This window comes from Temnothorax americanus, unplaced genomic scaffold (assembly GCF_048541705.1).
Source record: "Temnothorax americanus isolate GAGA-0224 unplaced genomic scaffold, ASM4854170v1 Scaffold54, whole genome shotgun sequence".
Classification (NCBI taxonomy): Eukaryota; Metazoa; Arthropoda; class Insecta; order Hymenoptera; family Formicidae; genus Temnothorax; species Temnothorax americanus.
Window position 1 is genome coordinate 999394 of NW_027509696.1, and position 22581 is coordinate 1021974.

Here is a 22581-nt window from a genome sequence, read left to right on the forward strand (position 1 = left end):
CAATAAAAATATGCAATTAAAAGGGTTCGCGATAAAAAAGAGAGGCCAAAAGCCTTCACAGCCATGTCGAAAAAGCGCGCTGACTTTGCGACGGTGAAATTTTGCAGTCGGACGGTGCTCGCGAATTATTTTCCGCGCGTCTTCTCTCGAGCGCACCCGAAATCGTAGCGTATTTTCCCCGCGATGCTTTCAGCAGTACGGGCAAAATTATCCTTCTCTCGGGAACAATATTGACTTTATTCATGAAACCTGCATTTAACAGTGAAAGATAATAGTGTTTTACCACATTTCTCTAGCTCTCTCTTGTATTTTCGAAGATGAACCGTAACCGTGAAAATTGACGTTAATTAATAGCGAAGGCAATTAATACGGATATAAAATAAATTTAAAAAATTATACTCTTTACAGTATATATGTTATCATAATAAACTTATAATTGTAACGCTTGTGAAATATCCACTCGTATATTAAAAATTTTGTTCAGAGAGAGAACATGGAATAAATTTTAACAACGATAATTGAGTCAGTAAATGTGTTAGTATAACGCAGATGTCCGTACGTTATAAATATTCATAGTTTCTCGTTAAGACTAAGATTCGACATTCATAATGGAGAGATTTATAGTATTAGTTTCGATCTTTACTCGGACTCTTTCTAACTAAATGTACATATATGAATGTTGCATCTAGATAAATGATTACTATGAATATTGTATTGACAACTTACTGTACTTACCAATTTATGTTGGTCTGAATATTTTTGTTTAAATTTGCTTACAAATAGCCGCACGCATTCCTTGTATCATTTAATTTTCAAGTAAATATATTGAAATAGGTATATTTTACTCCGCACGCGATCTCTCTTCTCTCTCTCAACTCTGTCTCTTTCTGTCTCGACTCTCTCTTTTCCTCTCTTTTTCCCTTTCCATTTTTCTTCTCGTAAGAATTAAGCGTGACGACATGCATCTACGACTCCGCCGCGCGCGCCGTCGTAAAACTGCTTGCAAATATTTCGCGCAAAAAAAAAACCGAGCGCCTTTGCATATGAAAAACGCGCGATTATGTTAAGTTGCACTATAAAGAACGACCGAGAGTTTTCATGCTCCTGTTGATAAGACGGCAACAAAGCGATATATCATGAGGGCTGGCCTATAATCACGGGACATTATTCTTATTATCTTCCGTCGCCGACACCGCCGACGAACACGAATTAAGCCGTAGATCGTTGTGAAGTATAGTTTGGCGACATTGTACTAGAAGCGTACGCGGGCGTACCCTGTGGGATTGTTATTGATCTAATTAATTATTCACGCTGCCGCTCGCCACCGCCGCCGCCGCCGCCGCCGCCGGAGAAACAATGCCGTTCTTTGAAACTCGCGAGGATGAGCGTCTTCTGTTACGACAATCCGCCACGCTCTCGCGAGACGAAAATTAATCAGCCTCCGCAACGACCGTGAAGAATAGAATACGTCGCGAAATGCAAACGCAACGCTTTCAATGCATATTTTGCTGATCACCCGTTCAGCCAAGATGTAGGAGTTTTAAAGAATAGATCGCACAGTTACAAGCCTCAATTAATCTCGCATAGACTTTGCTGAATTTTGACGTAATGCATAATTTTAAAGTTCTTCCTAAATTAATTATAAAATTCTAAATTCTTAGCTTTTTACTTGAACTCATTCTTTAAAATTTACATTAAAACAGAAAGAAACAAAAAATATAGAAAAAGTCAACTAGTAATGAAAATAAATTATAAGTGTTGTAAATTGTGAATTCAGATAATGGATTTAGCAAATATATGTCAAAGAACCACAGTTGCAAAAATAATCATCTCGCATAGGTATCTGATTTTTATCAAGTCACGCTGTTATTACGAACCATTTGCATCGCACAAAAGCCTACAAATTCGCTGATTTATATTCTGCGACCTGTCGTGTAGTAAGATAGCTGCTGTCGACGCGTTTGACGGGCGGTAACTAGCATTCCCTGAAAAATGCAAGCCATCATAAAATCTTACAGCGTTTAATTCATCCTGCAACGCGCGAATGTGCTGCAGCTTTTTTTGACAACACGCAGAGCGGTTTTGATAACTGCGAGGAGCAACGGGACCGTGTACATCGGGGGAGCTTTCAAAACGCTCCTCGTGTCATTTTTTACCAAGAGCCGTACGTGCTGTCAGATCCATCGCGAGAGCACGCATATCCAGCTTTAAATTATACAATCGACGTTTGCGCGCGACGCTTTTCGCATGCATTTTGCCAATTGCATTCGACAATTCGCGAGAAATTGCGCGACAGGTAAAAGTACCTTCGTACTACGCTTTAAAATAATTCGCAAGGCGATCCTCAATTATGTTAAGTAGGACATTTTACTACCTATAAACGCGTTCCAAAAAAGCGGAGGCATATAAATGTGAACATTAATTACTCGAAAATTACGTTAGTGAAAATTTTATTAGCGATTTAATAATTATTTTTTATATTTTTCGTTAAAGATGTAGGCTAAATGCATATAAAGAAGATGCATTACTGGACTAACGATGCTGGGCAGTTTCTTTTTATCTCTCGTATATATAGGGCTGACGAACATATATATCCTTTGTACGATAGTCCGATGGTTTCACAGGGAATACACCCGTCCATTCATTACACTCCGTCCCGAATTAATACAGATTAATCTCTCGCTAAATATCGCTGGTAAAAGAATTTAATAGCTATATAAAATTATTAGAAAATACTGTGAGTAAATATAAAAAGAGATATAAATTGCTGCCGATAATACCATATATTTGCCATTAATCTTCTTTCGCGTAAAACAAAATAATCCCATAATGCTTTATTCTTGTTTATTGAAAAATGACGGCTATCAGTTACGCGATCGGGAATTATTGTGTCGTTGCATTAGTAGCGGTGTTAAAGATTAATCTGATCGATCTAGCTAGTTGGCCGACGCGCATACAGTGACGCCGCGGGAATCCCTGTAGCAAACAGAAACAATATTGCGAATGGAAAAAGACGGAATCCTGGGCAATAAACGAGTAACGAGGAGAATCTAAAAAGGACATCTTCCCGACGTTGTACAAATGACGGTGGAATATATACAAGGTGTCTAATAATTCATTGTGCAACTGGCGAGAAAAGTGACTTTTCACGAAAAAAAAAAATAAATGGAAAATATATAAAATAATTTTTTTCGCAACGTTTTTAAAACGCAATTTTAATTACGGAGGTACGTCTATCTGACTATTGAATTTTTATATCGATTAGAGTACCTACAGTTTTTTTACGACAATTAATGACACCTATTATATTTTGCAAATGGGATATTAGTCTCTTACAGAAGTAAACTATATGCATCCAATAATAAACATTATTTTCGTATATTTTCTCTTGCTTTTTTTCCACGAGGTAGGTATCTCCTTGTTACTGGTTGTGCTACAATTTACTGGATACCCTGTATGTACATCGCGCGCAGTACAGATGCAATCTTACCAGGGAGAAAAATCCCACCTTCACCGGTCTAAATTGCTCAACCGCACGGCGCGAGCAAGATGCATGACCTTAGTAATTCGGAGTACTTCTTAGCGTACAAACAGAGACTTTCTGGCATCATGAATACGAATGACGAACGTGTTCTCAGCAGTTTCTTCCGCGCGATAATTGCATAGTATAAAGCATTGAGCGAATCTTGATTTTCAGTTTATATATGCACAAATACAAATATTTGTTGCAAAAAGTATACATACAAGTATACATACAAGTACAAAAATAAAAAAGAGATAGTTATGTGTATAGATAGTGGACACTCTATACATACTCTATATGTATAGTGTAGTAGATATACTCTACATCGTGTAATCTTCCGACGTGGTTTTTTTTGTTGTTGCCATGTCTTAGAACATATGTGGGACATATCGCTATATGTATCACAACCACCTCGCATTTCTCCCAGTAAATCCATGGCTCTATCGATATATAACTTCACCGCGTAGGCACCTCTTACAATCATCGAACAGAAAGAAACGGCGAGAGCTCTGCCAAAGTGAGTTTGTGTGTAAACTCGGCGCTGAAAGAAGCACTCAAACTGTCCGAAGCCTTCTAATGCACCGTGACAGTAAGAAATAAGGTGGAGCGCGCACATTAGTCACATGCTGACGATCGGTTTTGTCACGGCGAATTAAAAAGGGTTACATTTTTTAATTTTTGTTATTAATTATAGAAAATATCAGCGTGAGACGCAAAGCTTTGAGATGCAAAACTCTTTTAATGACTACCGTATATTTTTATAGAGTGTGAAAACTTTCAATATTATAACCATATTGTTATAACGCGAAATTGTATTATTTAACCAAATTCTTTGGAATACAGTGTGTTATTATTCACTTCTATAATATTTTATATCTTTTCACGATTCTATTTATATATTTGAATTAATATTAAGATCAAGTTAAGAAAACAGTAAACAAAATTAAAATTTAATGTAATAAAGGTCCCCGCGCACACAAACTTTTGGCCGCATTTTGGCCCTCGGTGAAATTAACTGAAAATGTCGTATAGTTTCATAGTAGAGTATAGGCCTGTAGTAAAGGCCTGAGTATAGGTCTGACAACTGTAGTATAAACCTAAGCCTGATCTGGCCTGAACTGCAAGTTTCGGAGCCACGACACTTCTCTTTTTTCCATCCACGGAATGGGGGAAACAGGTTTTTAACTTCATCCAGCAGAGAAACCCCTTTCCTCCATTCTTCGTGGAAAGGGAGTAGTGTCGTGGCTCCAAAGTTTGAAGTTTGCTCAGGCCTGATCTAGGCTTAACTAAAAGAGACCGATTTAGAACGTCACTCAAATAAATGCTAAAATTCAACATTTCAAATGGCTGTAGCAAGGTTTGTGCGGGATTCTTTACAATTATCCCTATAGTTTCCAACACCGGAGTGCCTGCAACCCCAGGTAAAATTCTTTAGTTTTGCTTCGAAAATTTACCTTTTCTTTACAAACGACTATTTTCCAAACTACTGTCTTTTTCATATTTTTTTATTGATAGGCATATTCCTTGATGTCTGGCGTATCGATGGAAAAAAAGAGAATCAAAATCAGTTGAATTCTTCATATAGTTTTAGCTAAATATACGACGTGGGGTAGTCTGTACCCCAGTGTGGAAAGCCCGTAAAAATTTGGAAGTGTGGGAAGCTTAGGGTTATTATTCACCTTTTTACATATTTTTATTTCTTTGTGTATTTAGAATTTGGCAGGAAGAGCAATGGCGATATTTGATCAAATTATATTCAGAAATTGATCGGAGTTCCAAAAGTTCCCCACGATCCCTCTGCGGCAACCCTCTTTAATACATCAATGTGATATATGTCCCAGGACACGCAACACATGCGTGGAACATTATGCGCAGTTTATGTCCTTGTGGTCGCGTGAACGTGCACTCGGGCGCTTTCTCCGCGTGACATGTCCGCGGAATAAGGATAACGATATTTCATTTCTGATGAATAAGAGCGGCATTACGCCGACGTGCGGACGCATATCCGAGGCGAAGCGATAATTTTAACGAGTGCGGCGAGAGAAACGGAGACGGAGGGTATACCGGGACAGGCGGCAAGAAGAAATGCGTTATTACGTGCCTACAGTATCTAGTCCCCGGTAAATATGAATGGCTTTAATATTCCGTAAGCACGAAGGCGCCACTTTTAAAGTTCATGCATATATCCCGAACGTGACCGGGAAACATTACAATATAAACCAAGAAGGGCCAGGGGCTTGCGTCTCGAGCGGCGTGAGACGAGGATGCACGTGCTGAAATGAACCCCGCGGTTACACGTTACACCTAGTATTTCTTGCGACCATTGTATTTTTGCGCTCGTAAGGTTTACCGTTCTTTGCGCGCGGCCGCGGCAGTTCCGATGAATTATTACTATTTTTACGAAATGTTCCGCGTAATCGACTCTTCTACGTCAATAGTAAAAAATTGTTAAACTACGAAATCTTTATTTTTCTAAACAAGACTGACGGAAATACTATTGTACCTTGATATATCTGACTTTTAAGAAAATCTCACGCTCCGTAAAGTTTAGATGGAATGGTAAGACAATGAAATTAACGTAAAATTTATTTATTGTAAATGTTTTTTAATTTTATTTTTCGGATGATGTTTTAAATAAGATACTGACTTATACATATATATATGTATTTAGAAAGACAAGAACCTTTTGAAGAAGAACGTTCTACCTGCTAATCTAATATATCAATAATTAATGCACATGATGAATGAGATGTTTTCAATAATTATAGAGAAGGGAGCCATAAATTCCATAATCTTACGGTTAATACGGAAAGTGTCGATGAAATTCAATATAAAAAAAAAGAGCAATAGACAGTCATTGACTATTTCCTATTCGATGTAGATGGGATCAATGCTCAAATAGTGCATCAAATTAACAACAAATGTATAATAATACGTTTGTTTTTGAAGCTGTTCGAGACGTGAAAAAGCTGATGAAAAAGCATTTAGAAAATTGACTAGAAATATGCACTTTATACAGGACATTGAGACAATGAGACTCCGTCGATGCCCGGCTGGGCATCGTTTGATTAACATTTTCATCGCAACGGCCCGAAAACTTCGTGCCAGCTTTCGCGGAATATCCAAGATTACACATTTTCATTAAAAACTTTCACGAGCAATTCCCGTATAAGTCTGTGCTGTCGTCCGTGGTCCGTGGGATGTGTAATATATGTATATATATACGTATATGTTTTCTCAGGTCTGCGCCCACCGCGGCGTATTCGTACTCGCGGTTAATTTAGGTATACGGTATCGTCGACCACAAGCTGCGCACGTTAGCGGACTGTTTAAAATTCTTGCAATGTATATACAGTGAGTAGAACAATGCGTGCGAGGAAAAATAATAGTATCTACTATTTAAAAAATTAAAAATATAAACGTCCGCATATCGATTTGCATGGCTAAAATGTTGCAAATTCGAAGACAGATATGCCTATTCTTTTTTTCCGACGATAATGTTGTTTCTTAAAAATTTCTTGTAACCGGTAACAGATATACGATAAACGAGATCATGAATTTGCGTTAGAAATCTATTTCGCGCGTATTAACGTCCGCGTCTAGCGAAAGCACCGTTGATACCCTCCAATCATGATTTATTGACCACAAACAGAATTTCGGAGGCCAATGATACGGCACGTTACCTTATCGCGGCGCGATATACTACGGGAGCTGGGTACCCTACGAGCAGCGAAATTGGGCGTGGATTATTGTCTTACGATACAATAAACGGGTTGATACGCGTTTACACGAGGAGGCACTCGCAGATGCGGGAATCCGAAACGAGGTCGTGTCGAATAGATAATTACCGTGAATTCAGTGCGTCCCGGCGGGACTAACTAATCGCAACACTCGCGGCGACCGCAAACTTTCCGCACGCCGCTAATGTATCACCGGCATACCTATATACGCAAATCTCGAGAGCGCGTGAGAGTGTACGTTGAATATATGTATACGTAATATATACACGGCAACACGACAAGATCGCTTTTAATCTATCCACGAGGAATATTTAATAACTCATTAACCAGCAGCGAGAGAAATGCCGGCTCCTTTGTGCACTCGCAAACCGGATTTAATCTCTAGTCCGGGCTTGTCCAAGCTTTTACTCACTTTCTTCTCCCTATCGTCTCGTTGAACGAGATAAAGAAAAATTAATAGAGACTGGACGACCCGCTCAATCCTCACACATAGATCATGCATCAAACTGACGCAAGATGTATCGATGTATGTATATTAACATCAATGTAATTGCGATTTATCAGCACTGTTCTAATTGCAGGTAGAGCTTTCCTTAAATATGAATTTGATCATTATTAAATAATATTTTGTTAATCCTAAATCCACCATATGTTTCAGCTAACTGAATAAATTTATATAATTGTATTTCATTATTATTTATATTTACTTACAGATTTACTAATTATATTATAGTAATAATATATATATATATATATATATATACTATTAAATTATTTAATTAATTTTTTGGTTAAAACTGCATAGAAACTAAATTGATTTAAACGTTTTTGAAAGGCGTATCATGATTAACTTCAAAATAATGAACAGTACACTTTAAGTATGTTATTTTAACTGAAGCTCTTCTTACAAAACAAGCTTCAGTCAAATGTGTTATTTTTAGATGTTTATGCGTGTAGAAATAACACAATTGGATTTACAGTATCTCCAACTCTTATTTGAAAAACCTTATACTGATGCTGGTAAGAGGAACCCTCTAGGGCTGGGCGGGTCTGCTATTGTCATTGAGACCGTATTTATTCCCCAAACGTCAAAACCAGAGAACCCAAATTTAATAAAATTGAAAAATGATGAAAGTCGATTTTAAACTAACAATAAGTATTTGTCAAGAATATAAATGTAAAGATAAATGTTCCTTAATGAATAATGAGTTTTCTATTAAATCCGAATCGTTGTTTTTTCATCTTCAGATACATAGTACATATCACGAGTCAGATTCATTATGCAGTTTTAATAAGTTAATAATGACCGGTATACAGAGTTTTAGATCGTATCTCAGTAATTGCAGCCAATTATTGAGAGATAAAAAATTTATCGAATGATTTCTCAAATTAAGCGTTACAATAGAATAAGCAATTACTTGAACTAAATATCATTAATGACTGAAATAGCTTTTATTAGCTAATAACTAATATTCGATTATTTTTCAGTTGACGAGAGCAACTCAGGCATGCAGGTAATTTAATTTATGAAAATTTTAAAACATTCTATTGCAGAAACAAAAAATGTTTTTTAAGTAATGCGATAAAAATCATGATTTTTTACAAAAAATTTCTCTATTTCCCTCAAAAAAGTTAACAATAAATATATATTTTTACTTTTATTGTCATTTAAGTGTTTAACTTGACCAGTAATTGTACCGTAAAGGTGCCCGGTCGATTTGCGTTCCAAGAATATCCCGTTACAAAGAGACGTTTGTAGTTTAGTACATGACTTCGTACTAAGACGTGTTTGGAACGTCTTTTATTAGGCATGTGTATTGTGTAGCTTTTCACCGCTAATTGAATCATTTTGTGGCCTATAATTATGTCATTGCGTCATTGCCGACTGCATCACGCGAACGGACAGACTGACAATGACATGTGCATTATTTCGTTATCTTTGATGAATTTCTTCGTATTTTTTTTCTTTCAAGAGTGACACAAAGAGATAATGCATATTAGTCATGAAATTAAAAAGGAAGCAATTCGTTCAAATGTCTCTTGTTAAATGACTTTTAAAAACTTCCGGGCCCTTGAAATAAGCAATAATAAATGCTTCTATTCATTCTGGGATTTTCTTGGTCCCTGGAGATAATGTTATCGTCACTTTACATTCTTCTCCGCGGATCAATGTTCCCCTCTTTTCAGCAAAATTGGCATTTTTACGGATCATATCATTTTCGCATATACCAACTCCAATCTTATACATGTTTGCACCCTCAATGAGAAGATATTTATATCAAATTCTCTTTCGTCAAATAAAAATTATCGCTTCTCTCCATTCCTCACTCCTTTATATTAAATAAAACGTTTTTCAGCCAAACTGAAGGCAACAGTCTCTTATACAAATTTAAAGGCAATTAAGATAAAGTTTTCGACGTTCCGGAAATTTATCTCGATATAAACATAGCGCCCAACTTTACAAAACATAAAAATTTATAATGTAATTCACTAGTGCTTAATTTGTATAATATTCACGTTTGTGCCCATGTATACATCTACATCATAAATTTTTATTTTTTACAAAATCGTGAGCCACGTTTACATCGGTTCGATCCGTTACTGTTGTATTTCAACGTGACCGCCGAATCTCGCCGTGATTTGTATAAAGCAAGGCGAGCCGCGGGGATTCCTCATTCGTATCGTAGCTACTTATCGCGCTGTCCGCCTGCCGGAACGACCGTGTTCGGTACGCCGTTACAAAAGACGGGACGTATATAGTATCCAGCCGGGAAGCAATTTCAAGAGGATTCAGTATTCGCGCACGCCGCGCCGCCGCGCTGACGAGAAAACGAATCACCTGCGGCGGCATTACGCGATCGCGGTCTCTTCGACTTATCTGGAAGAACGGCTTCTCGAGCTGTATCATCTGGATACGAAGGAAATTTTTTTTCTCCGAGATATCAGGTACGATGTTTTCTCCGTCACACAAGCCGAGAGGTGTCATCGTATTTACATACAGATAGATTTATTAATCATAAATTGAATTACTTCGTGAAAATTTAATAAGGACACTATAGATTCAAGTGTCATTGCTACACGCATAAACGTCTAAAAATGACACGTTTGACTGAAGTTCGTTTTACATGTTTCGTTGCGTGTTAAATTAACACGTTTAATCGTATTAATTTAAAATTTAATACGCTCAACCGTGTTAAATGACGCGTGATTTAAAAACGGCAAGAAATGTGTGAGAAGAGCTTCAGTTAAAATAACACACTTGGATTTGCAGTGAATGCTCCGAAGAGAAAGCAACAAAGTGTTGTAGATTAACAAGAATTTAAAAAATGCTTAACATCGCTCAATGACATTATAGTATTGAAACTATCAGTGTGTTTGATATTTGATTATTGAAATGAAAATTTCTCCCAAGAGTGTCAATTTTCGAGCTCTACTTAATTCGCGGAGCAACAGCGCGAATAAAGTGGCATTTAATGAACAAAACAGTTCTGGTTTTATGTATGCAGAATTTAATAACAGCAAATGAATAATAATTTACCAGTTGAAATTGTAAATGAAACGTTGTCTCTCTCGTAGATCCAATTATGCAAAATTACGTTAAACAACGAGCCTGAAAATCGAGTTAATTTTTATAGAAGCGTCGCGAGTACGTCTATCTATATACCCGTATAAAATCGCGAGCATCGATCGAGTCCTTTGCAATGCACCGATTTTAGAGTAGTGTAGAACTGTTACGGTATCCATGGATATTCCGAGCGTTAAGGGAGCACGTTACGAAGAAGTCGCTTTTTCCGAGAGAACGAATAATCGGGGAATATAGCGCGAGAGAGCAATTTTAAGCTTGATTTATCGTCGATCTCCAAAGGAAATCGCGGTCTGCCTGACGCCCGTAGGATTCTGCACGACATAAAAAGAACCCTTAATCCTATGAGGAAAAAAGGTGCGACGACGAGACTCGAATTTTATTTTCGGCGAGGAAGAGATAACGATTCATCTCGCGGGGAGCTGGACGCGCGGAATATCAGCTTTCGATTTGCTGCCAGTAATTTCAAGAGGGGTTCTTTCGAGCAGCGTTAAATCTTGCACTCGAATTGCTGTGGCAACGCATCGCGCGATTGTGTCAGTAATCCGAGAGGTTTATACCTCACAATCGTATATAAAAGTAACGTATAAATAAAAAATGCAAACGCTACGTAGATTGTCGTCCAAATAAATTCTACACTATTTAAGTAAATTTTGTGACACGTATGCAAATTGTCATATTGTATTCGGAAGTCAGTTTAGAAAGTCTATAAATTGTGACGCTGCTCGATAACGTTGTTTAAAATGCAAAATGCGCCTTGCGCATTAGTGCAATGCGTTAACAAAGCGTTATTTCCTTTCTTTTCTTCTTCGCAAATACAAGCGCCATTTATTACTTTGAAGTAAGCTTCCGCATTACTGTTAGCATGAACTTTGCAAGTAAAAATCATATTCCACGAGCGAGGGGGGGGGAAGGAATTTTATTTCGACTGCGCGACATTCGGGACAAAATTCAACGTCGAATATCCGCCGGTGGAAGCGCGGCATCGTTCTATGGTTAATCGAAATACGAAATCGGTACAATCTGAAACGACTGTGCAAAACCGTTGTCGATAGGCAGTATATAGAGCGCGATTATTATATGACGCCCGTCTGTTCTCTCGTTTATACCTTTGTGTTTTATATAGCCAATAATGCGGATTTGTAGTTGACATTTGTCGAAACGAGTCGCCGGATGAATGGCCGGATTTAAGCGTGCATGACATATTGTTTTAATGAAGAAACACGCGTGTAAAATGTAACTTTCGAACACTACTTGAATGGCTACATTCCTTAACCTTCGACAGGTAACGTGGGTAAAAGTTACACGGTCATGTGGGATTTGTCGGACTCCGTAAAATAATTATCGCCAAAAAAATATCACACTCAATTTTATTGGAGAATATAACTTCAAATCTGTTAAATAGCTTATATATTAATAGAACAATGAATAAAATTAATAATATTTCTTATTTCTCCGATTTAAATAATAATTAGAAAAGACCGCGGGGCTGGTTACTGGTTGCCACACTTTTCAAATACTGATTTAAAAAAAATGTGTTAGCAGAGTATTTTATAATATCGTATACTACTTTATAATATAGCTACATCTTTTAGGTATAAGAAAAAAATATTAGAAAAAGTTATTTAATTTTAAGCAAAATCGTGCAATGTGACAACTTACTCCATACCCAGGGTTGAGTGTCACGTAGACATATAGAGGAAACATACGACAAATAGTTCCTGTTTTAATATTTTATTAAAGTTAGTGACAGTTTTTTTGTATAGATTTAACTTAATAATATAGTGCAGCATGAATTACGAAATATTAATCATTTTCACATAAACTTTGTAATATAATTCTCATAAACTTAGAGTAAATAAAAGCATAATATAATTCTCATAAACTTAGAATCCTATCTTATTTGAGACAACTTACCCCGAACAATCATTTTGAACAAAGAAGATTATATTTATAAACTATGTTGCAATGACGAGCAACTAAATACAGGAAAAATGATCTAAAACTATAATATTTTTTATGACTAAAAAGAAATTACGACTGGATATATCCAAAAACCAATGGAACAATAAAAATAGAGGTAAGAAAAATTTACTTACCACGTCCAATTAAAAAAGAAATGCTCGTAAATATCACATGCAATGTTTTTGAAACGTTTTGAAACGGTTTTAAAACGAGCTATTTCGTACACCCGCCTAACATGATAGACGCAACCTACACTATAGGGAAGAATATGTGAATATGTCACTCAATCTGTTAAGCGAGATCTACAAAGCGAGAAGCTTTGTGTGACAATTTACCCGTGTGACTTCTAGGACCCGGCTGCCCCGATCGATCTTCCGTTAATCACTCGGACTTCATAGATATTTCATGCCTTATAGACTCTACGTTATGGAACCGCGATCATTCTCCGCTGCGCCGTAGGGGGGACCGTTACCTCTCAAAAGATTAAGTGCGTTTTATTTTACCTGCATGTTTTGTCTCACTTTCATACAGAATGGGAACGTCCTCTGAATTACACTCTTTGTGCAAAGATTGTTTTCCTATATAGCAGACATTGCCAGACAATATATAAAGGTGGAAGAATACGATTCGCGCGCGAAGGGAGTTTCACCGGAAGTATGCAAGGTCGAATCGTTGTTATCTTATTTTTTAATAATTATTCTTTTAAATATGCATACATATTACATGCATACACATATTGAATATCATGTAATATTACACAAAAGTTGATAGTATAGTTATTAAATTTTTCATCAGTTTGATAAAGTATAAGCTCGTAACTTTCCTATTTTCGTATACTTTCCTCGACGACAGCTAATCGTAGACAGTTTGTAAATATTCAATAGTTATGCGTCATTACCGCGCGGTCATTACGTCAACGATAAACAGTTATCGTTTACTATAATTAGTCTCCGTGCGCATCACCGCCTAAATGAAACCTTTGCGCTCTAAATGAATTTTTGCAAGATTTTCAACTTTTGGCACTCCTTGAACAAATTACTTAAGTGCAACATGTATAAAGTTCTTATATCCGCGTCTGTCTTCATGTGTAAAAATCTCGTCTCGGCTGTCGAATATTATTAATTTGCAACAGACACGCTTTGTGTCTGAATCGAAGCGATTACTGGAAAGATACTCGGTCGATCTGAAATATAAAGGCATTTACGTGTCAATCCTGATTTGGGCATTATAAAACGATGAACTGCCGGATGCAGTCGATAAAGTGAAGTGAACACGACAGATAGGGGCCGATACCGGATTGAAATAAAATGATAAAATGCATCCGCGCACTCCCGAAAAGCGCTTCCCCCCCCCTCTCTCTCTCTCTCTCTCTCTCTCTCTCTTTCTCTCTGGGTGTCTTTTTTTCTTTCATAATGTATCGGCCGCATGTGCAACCAATGACACTCTGCATACAGCTCCCAGCTGCGGTTAACGGTTCAATCTACTGATTTCAATAATAACGTGAAATTTACATCTCCCGGGCGCAGCCCGTAAACGAATCACGCGCAACGCGAACGGGAATTCTCGACGAAGAGGCTGCAACGATATTTCGCGACGCGCCCTCAATTATTTGCGACGCGGCGTCGTTACTACTTCCGTGAATGGCATCCATAAGTTTATCTATATTTTGCAACGAGCGGTAAAACGGTTCGCGCCGAGTTATCCGGTCCACAATTACACAATACGTCCCGTTAAATAACGCGCGAATCGAACGAATTTCGCCGAAAATTTCCGACGATAAGTGGGAGGCAACCGAATTTTCGCATTCGAATCAACGCGTTCTCGCACGATGCATATTCCATTAATGTAATTCGCGCCTTTTCACGCATCGTTATCAATTCTAGCATTCCCCGCAATGAGTGCGAATTTGCATACCGATCGATTTGTGCCCGCTATCAGCAACACAGTTTGCCTCATAATAGAAATCAGTTAATTAAACCGAAAAAAGAAGTATTACGAGTTTACAAATTCTTTTCGCAGATTACTAGATATTATCCAGATTATCACTGAGATCATTGCATCATCTTTAAAGGCCTGTGATACCAATATTTATGGTATATCAAATACCAACAGAGTGCAGATTGGATAAACGTGATGAGATAAGAGAGAACAATGCGTTTGTCGATTTTATTCGTCACGATGTTATCGTTCCTATTTGCACAATCGTATATCGGCATATTGAAAGAGCGACGTTTGCAGGCCTACGTACACGCGCGTACGGATTCGCCGATATCGCGCCGATATCGTGACAACATTCGCATGGGGCTTGTGCCGCATCCGCCTATTTCTAATTGCGGCGAACAGTTTGTCATATATGGCACGGATTTCCGTGTCGATCGTGCCAAACCCCTCCGGCGGTTATATTATAATATATACCGTTTTGCGGATCGAGAATTATACCAATCGTCAATTGCGCTCGCTGTTATATACCACCGATGTATAACAAAATCGTGCAAATATGCGCAATAGTGCGCGACGCCGGTGCCATATATTAAAACCCGGTCGAACGAATGTCTATTGGCATTAGTTTTAATTAAACGTTTGTCACCACATTTGTTTTAAAATAAATTATGAATAATGCTCTATTCAATTTTGATGAACATTGTACATCTATTTTTAATCGAGTCTCAAGTATAATCAATTAAGTTTTCTTTTATAGATTATAATCAATATTTGTCTATTTTTTCCTCCTTTTTTTTGTCGAGCATCGCTTGATTTTTCCTCACATTTATCGGTACTTTTTACAAGTTTAAGCGTTATATCTCGTCGAGATTGAAGTTTAACATAGACTACCATTTTCCAAACGACCTATTTTACGATCCCGCATACTCTGCAGCGAACCGTGAAAACACATCATTTCCAATTTCCCTCTTTATCGCACCGCGAAAAGTTTGTTTAACGAATATAAATTGTTGAACGAATGTAAATCTATCAAATAAGCGTTTCAGAATTTCTCAAATTGTAAAATAAAGCAGTGTGTAAATGTATAATGTGTAAACGATAAGTTTTACACAGCGAAAGCCCCTCTCTCAATTAAAAGATGTAATCATTGAGAAAGAGAGAGAGAGAGAGAGAGAGATGTACACGCTTCACAAATTCACCAAGGATTTAACAGATATGGGCAGAATTGCGGCGCCGCGTTCCGCGAGATTCGTGTTTTAATACACGGCGAAACGCACGCGTGAATCTGCAATCGTGCGTACGTTGTATCAGGTGAAGGAGAAGAGGAGAGAGGCGGGAGGGCGGTGTGCCTTAGTGTTTTCAATTTCCTGCGTTTCGGGGAGAGGGGGGGGGGCGAGACGACAATGATGACGCCGAGCAGAGACGTAGCGGCACGTCCCGTTCATCGCCGTGCGGCTACGTGACGAAAATGACAATATCGCCTCGTAAATTTCGTTACGTGTCGCAAAAAGCCGAAGGATCTCTCTCCCGGCCGCGGATATAAGCGTCTTCGCCGGGCGTCCGCGCGCGCGAACGACCGCGCGACACTCAACGGGAGAGACGTATCGCTTCGCTGCAAAATTGAATATGTCACACTTCTCAAATCCTTATCCTTTATCTCGCCGATGTCCTGACTCCCGCCCTCGTTTCCACCGCCAACGACGACGGCGACGACAGCGACGACGACGACGACGTTCTTCTCTCGTCGACTTGTTCTGATCAAAATTGCGTCTTCCATGCGAAAGTTCAACGAAAATATATGAAGCCAATAAGATTGAATGCATTTTTAAAGCGTTAAATATTAGATTGATCAAAAAATTTAATTTAGATTTTTTGTTTTTCCAATTAATCTCAGAAGATTGTCAGCTCGACTCATCTCCCCGCTCGAGCATCGATGTCGTTTGCGGAGCGAGGGGGGATAGCGTTTTCTAAGTATCGCTCGGTCCGAAAAACCCAATAGGGAGCGAAGATGTGCGGTTGCCGAATTTATGCCTAAATAAGATAATAACGCTGAACAAATGTACTGAGGTATACTAAGATTATGGTGAGAGATTCGAAACCGTATATTGTTGAGACGATATAGAACGAGTCCAAAGAGAGTATTGACGAATGCTTACCAGACCTTTCGTATAGGAATAACGTCAAGACTAACGTCAAGAATATAATATGAGGGCAGAAGGAAAATGGTGTCTTGGTACATAAAGCCAAACCTCGTGTAAAAAGGAGATAATTCACATATATCTCATCGTCAGAGGCCGCGTATGCAAGGTTACTGCCTGCGACCGAGTATATATAATAAACGGCGGTACTTATAATAACGTGGGAATAAGAAAAGGTATCGGCATAGGCGGGCGACCGACAATGCCTTCTCAATGTTTGAGTATGTTTTCCGAGATGAACAAAATAAATATCAAAATAAATTCACGAACACAAAATAAATTCCCTGTCAAATCGAGTTTATTTTCCGTTCAGGCTGCGTAGATCACATGCGCCTCACATTGTCCAAACTAATAGTTATGCTTATAAGATATATCGTATAAATTCACTATTATTAAAAGATGTCACGAGATGTGATAAATGTGTTATAATGTTTTGTAATAACGTTACATATATATAGTAACAAAAATATCAAACGACCTGAACGTAAAGTTCATCGTGGAGCGTGTACGTTTCGTGCAATGTGTGAAAAGACTACAAAAGAGATATAACCATTATTATTAAAACTGTGAAAATAATGGGCCACATCCGGCGCAGAGATCTTGAAACTGTTATTCAGTTTCTTTTTTCCATTACCCTGAACAATGGAACAAACAAACTTTCCTCCTTTATATAATAGTAAGGATGTACAAAGGGATCAGCCCATGGATAGATCTCATTGATCGCATAATAGCATTGCGGGTAACGTGAGTATAACGTCTGACAATACTAGTGTCCACACGTTCTTTACAAACTTTCAAGGTTTTAAGAACACATTTTTTAAAAGATCTCCACTCATCAATTTTATACACCTTTCCGTCACCTTATAGGATAAAGATAAAGGATATATGCTTTACCCCGAGGGGCCTTAAAGGGCGTTTTTAAAGGGACGTACCCAATTCTATCCAATCCAAGTCAAGGGGAAGGGCGTTTTTAAAGGGACGTACCCAACTCATCCATTACCATTACCATTACCATTTCCTTTGGACCAAAGGTTTAACGTCTCTTCCGAAAGACGGAAGACGTCACCTTATAGATGTGTAACCTTCTAATGCAGTTGCAGTGTCATTCTGTGAAGAACAACAGTCTAGTCTACAGAATCTTACATTTACCTTTTGTCTTTTTAGTATCTTTTTCTAAAAGATGTTCTCCGCTCGAAGACACATAGCAATAATGACAAGTCATAGCCAAAATAAGGAAGTGACTTAAGTAATCTGAAAGACGAACTAGCAGGACAAGGCGGATCGGTCACAAGGACAAACAGGCGTGACTAATGGCTGAAGCAATATTATATTTTTTTATTAAAATGAATATATATATGTTATGAAGGGAAAAACTGAAGGTTCTAATCTTTGATTTTGGTGGAGCGGATGCGGACCACGGTCGTCGCGAAGGATTCTGAGAGCGAAGCGTTCCAGAGTCCGAGCGGCGAGAGCGAGCCTTCGGAGAGTGCTTTGGCATAGGCCGAAGGTAACGACCGGCAATTGTTTACCTTATAAACTAGCATCCACCGATCCGCGTTTCCGCAGAAACTTTACTCCCTTCGTCTAATACTCCGTCCTTCCGGTCCGTGATATATCTCCGTCCTTCAGATTTGTCTACTTGTCACCATAGACATCTATAGATCACCATATGTATGAGTATATAATAGACTGAACTGTACGGAAGATCTAAAGTCTAAAAGTCTAAAGGACAGAGATATGCAAAAAACAAACAGAATATATAATAGCTCAAAAGATTAAAAATCAAATCTTAAATAAGGAGCTATGAGAGGCAACGCAAGATTTTCGTGCTTTCTCTTTTCTCTATTTCTTCGCCTTAAAATTTACAAAACATTACAAACGTTTCGATCCTGCCATTGGATCATCTTCAGTGTTAGTCAGCATGTTACGTCATCTTGCATTTCTTTCCCTCTTATTGTCAGTATTGATTTAAAGTGTCGCGATTATTTGAAATGTCACATCGTATAGTCTGAAGTTCATGGGTTGATTAATACGGTATTGTGCCTAGGCATAAAGCATTGTGCCTCTTGCTCGTGCCAATCGGTATCAACCAACCCATGAATTTCAAACCACGATGTAACATCTCAAATAATGGCGGCCTAACTTTAAAGAATATAGAGATAGAATATATATATATATATATATATATATATATATATATATACAAGTCTACCATCTTTTAGGCAATTGTCAAACTCCGTCGCGACAGACAGCTTTGGAATGAAAAATTCATCGATACATTACTGGACTTCTTCCAACGTCGTTATGTCGTTCAAATAATTGGTAGCGAAACGTTTGATATTCTACAGGGAGTTGAGAATATAAAGCTGCATAAAAATCCCAGCTTAACTGTAACTACTCTGAAGAATAATCTGTTTAGTTCCAATTGCCGACCAGGATCCATTCAAAATTTTCTTTTCTTTATTAGGATTACATACAAAATCCACTTTCGTTACTTATAATGATTTGATGTAAAAAAAATTTTTTTCTTTCAATAGCGCTGTTCGACAGATTTATATTCAGTTATTATTTGTCGTCTGCATTTAATGCAAAATCCATGGCATTTACCTTTCTTCTAAATTTGTTCTATTTAAGAATCTAACAGAAATGATTTATCATACACCTGTCCAGAAAAAAGGACCGATTTTCTGTATGTTGTACATACAAATGACGCTATTTGTCTGACTACTATGAAAACCTTATACTATAACCTGTTCTTAAAAACACACCTATTTTTTTTTCAGCCGTTATTATCCGGTTTGAAGTCGATTATTGTGCAGTTGAAATTTGTCACTTTCTTTATCGTGTCAATGGAACAACGAGCATTAATTAAATTTCACGCCAAATTTGGCAAAACGCCTACATTTAAAATTATGAAAAGTATTTATGGTAACTCGGTGTGTTTAGATCATGCAAAAGTGTTTTTAATGATATAAACGATTTCGATGGAGGCCGAGAATCACTCGGAGACGAAGAGAGACCGAGAGAGCGCTCCGCCATAAGTTTCACACAAAGAATTCGTTTGTCCGGGCATCACTGCGACTTCCTGCTTCTATGTAAATGTTATAGAATGCCTCTGTAACACCGAATTCGACGAGTTCGACCAGAACGATAAATTGCCAAAGATTTTTTCTTGCTGCACGTCGCGCCTGCTTATTCGGCTGGAATTGTAACGCAATTATTGACGAAAAAAACAATTCTCTGTGCTTCAACGCCCTATTCACCCGATTATCCTTAATATGTGACTTTTTCTTATTTCCACGATTGAAGATGCACATGAAGGGGCAGCGATACGAAGATATAGAAAACATTTAAGTCAATGTGACACGCGAACTAAAAGCGATTTTGCAAGAAGATTTTTATAGCAGCTTTCAGTGGCTATATACGAACGATCTAAACGTTGTATTGAGATGGGAGGGGATTATGTAGAACATATTTGTCATTAAAATTTCTTGAAATTAATATTTTCTATTTTCTTAGAGCACCAGTCTCCTTTTTTCCGGATAGACGGTATTTATAGCAGCTGCTGTAATTCATTTTCGTATTTTTAAGACCAAAATGTAGGTCGAAGTTTCGGTCACTCAAATCAAAGTCTCTTAATTTAAAAATTTTTTGTACTTTTTATACACGTCGTATGAATTACATTTTCACCAAGAGCGAAATAGATCATCTCGGCTGTTTTCAAATACATATTTCTTTTGAAATGCAAAAGAAATGCACTAATATGCACTTATCGTGATTGCTACTGTTTTTAGAGATTATATGGTAGCAATAAGATAATTATGGAACGATGTAGGTTGGCAGTGTCGTGGGTATTTAATATGATCAGACGTAACACGAGTAAATAGTTAACTCCGTCCGATTAGTACTGACGCTAATTGCCATCTAATTGAACTGAAACCTTAGAGTCCGTGAATCTATGTAGAGCAAATCTTTAGATGATGCAGTTAGTTATTAAGCTAATGTACCAGGAAGATATTAAATTATACTATACAAGTGCAGCATATCCATTAGGAAACTGCACTGCAGAAAGTTACGAGAAGAAAAGACTGAGATTATTCAATATAGTAACTTCGCGAATTACGCGATTACGAATTACGTGTGAATATTACAATTGAATTTTAAATGCTAATTTTTTGCGTATTGTTTACCATAGTAATCAAAATTATATAACATAATAAGAAATAGATAACGAGAAAAAAGAGAGATATTTATTTGTTATGATTAAAACCGAGTATTTTTATCGACTTATCTGATGATTGATGCGTATCTTTTATCTTATCGTATTATTTATGAAATATAATTCTTACATAACTTAGAATATTTATGTACGAAAGACGACTACCTTATCCCCTCTGCTCATTTTTTTTTCCTTTATATTTCCTTCTCTTTCTTCTTTATCTCCATTTGATTTCAATGCATTCTGGTACACAACACACACACACAACACACATACATACACACACACACACACACACACACACACACACACACACACACACACACACACACACACACACACACACACACACACACACACACAACACACAACACACACACACACACTCCTCTGCCTACCACCTCCCCCCTTCCCTCTTTCCCTACATTATTTTAATTCTATTTTCTTCCCACTTCGACAAATCCTTGGTTTTTTTAGCTTTCTAACTTTCTCAGCATGCCCTCAGCCTTGTTAAGTCCACTCCTCATTAGACCTTCTTCTAACTTCTCTTCATATATATCTCCATCTATCATGCTTTTTTCAAGTTTCGTAAATCTTAAATCTTCTTTCTTGAATTCTTTTTTTATATATTATTTTAAAAAAATTTTCTACATACTTTCTATTTTCTCATGAAAGTTTATAAGAAACTTCAGAATATAATAAAAATTTTACTTACGTTTTGTGAGGGATCAAAATGACCCATCTCAATATATCTAAGTAGGTATACTACATATAGAAATCTTAGGGGGGAAAAACGAAAGAGAAAAAACAAATATATATAATTAATTATCTGTATATAAAGAAAATCAGAAATTAAGATGTTTTAAAAAAGAGTAAGAGTCAAATCATTTTGATCTTCTTGACAGTTCTAGTGTAATAACAAATCTATTTTTAAAATCCAAACGAATATGTGTATTTACTTACGATATGCTCAAATTTGTTAAAATTAAATATTATTTTAAGTATATGTTATCTCAAGCGCACAGCTGTTCTCGAAGCAGAGCTGTAAATAAGATCATGATCATAAGCAAGCTTAATTAAATCAATTTGTCTCATTACTTAATTACATATAAACGTATCTAACAACCCTACATTAAAATAAAAGAGAAACGGACTAATTAAGAGCCAGACGCGGTAAATGATACGCAAAAGTTATTTTTATTTTATTTTATTTTATTTTATTTATTTATTTTTTTTTTTAATCACTTTTGCCCATTATTTACCGCGTCTGGCTCTTAATTAACTTGTTTTTTTTATATTCGTGGATTTCCAACGTAAAGCCTATACATCAAATCCTAAATTAAAAATTACCTCTTGAACTTCGAACGCATCGTTGCAAAAATATAACTTTTGTTTCCACTAAAGAGATATAT

The 22581-nt window shown here is 37.1% G+C and overlaps 1 protein-coding gene across 3 annotated transcripts in view; it reads left to right on the top strand.

The window, feature by feature from the left end:
- LOC143904561 (lysosomal acid glucosylceramidase-like) overlaps nucleotides 1–22581 on the top strand; it is a 97124-nt gene that overhangs the window by 68292 nt on the left and 6251 nt on the right. The window contains exon 1 of one of the 3 annotated variants that reach the window (XM_077419359.1): nucleotides 10068–10209. The exons of 1 other annotated variant lie outside the window; for it this stretch is intronic. The gene's annotated coding sequence lies outside the window, so the exon portion shown is untranslated. Of the gene's footprint in view, nucleotides 1–10067; nucleotides 10210–18348; nucleotides 18458–22581 lie in introns of those variants that run through there. One more of the 3 variants, XM_077419360.1, reaches the window with a different exon arrangement.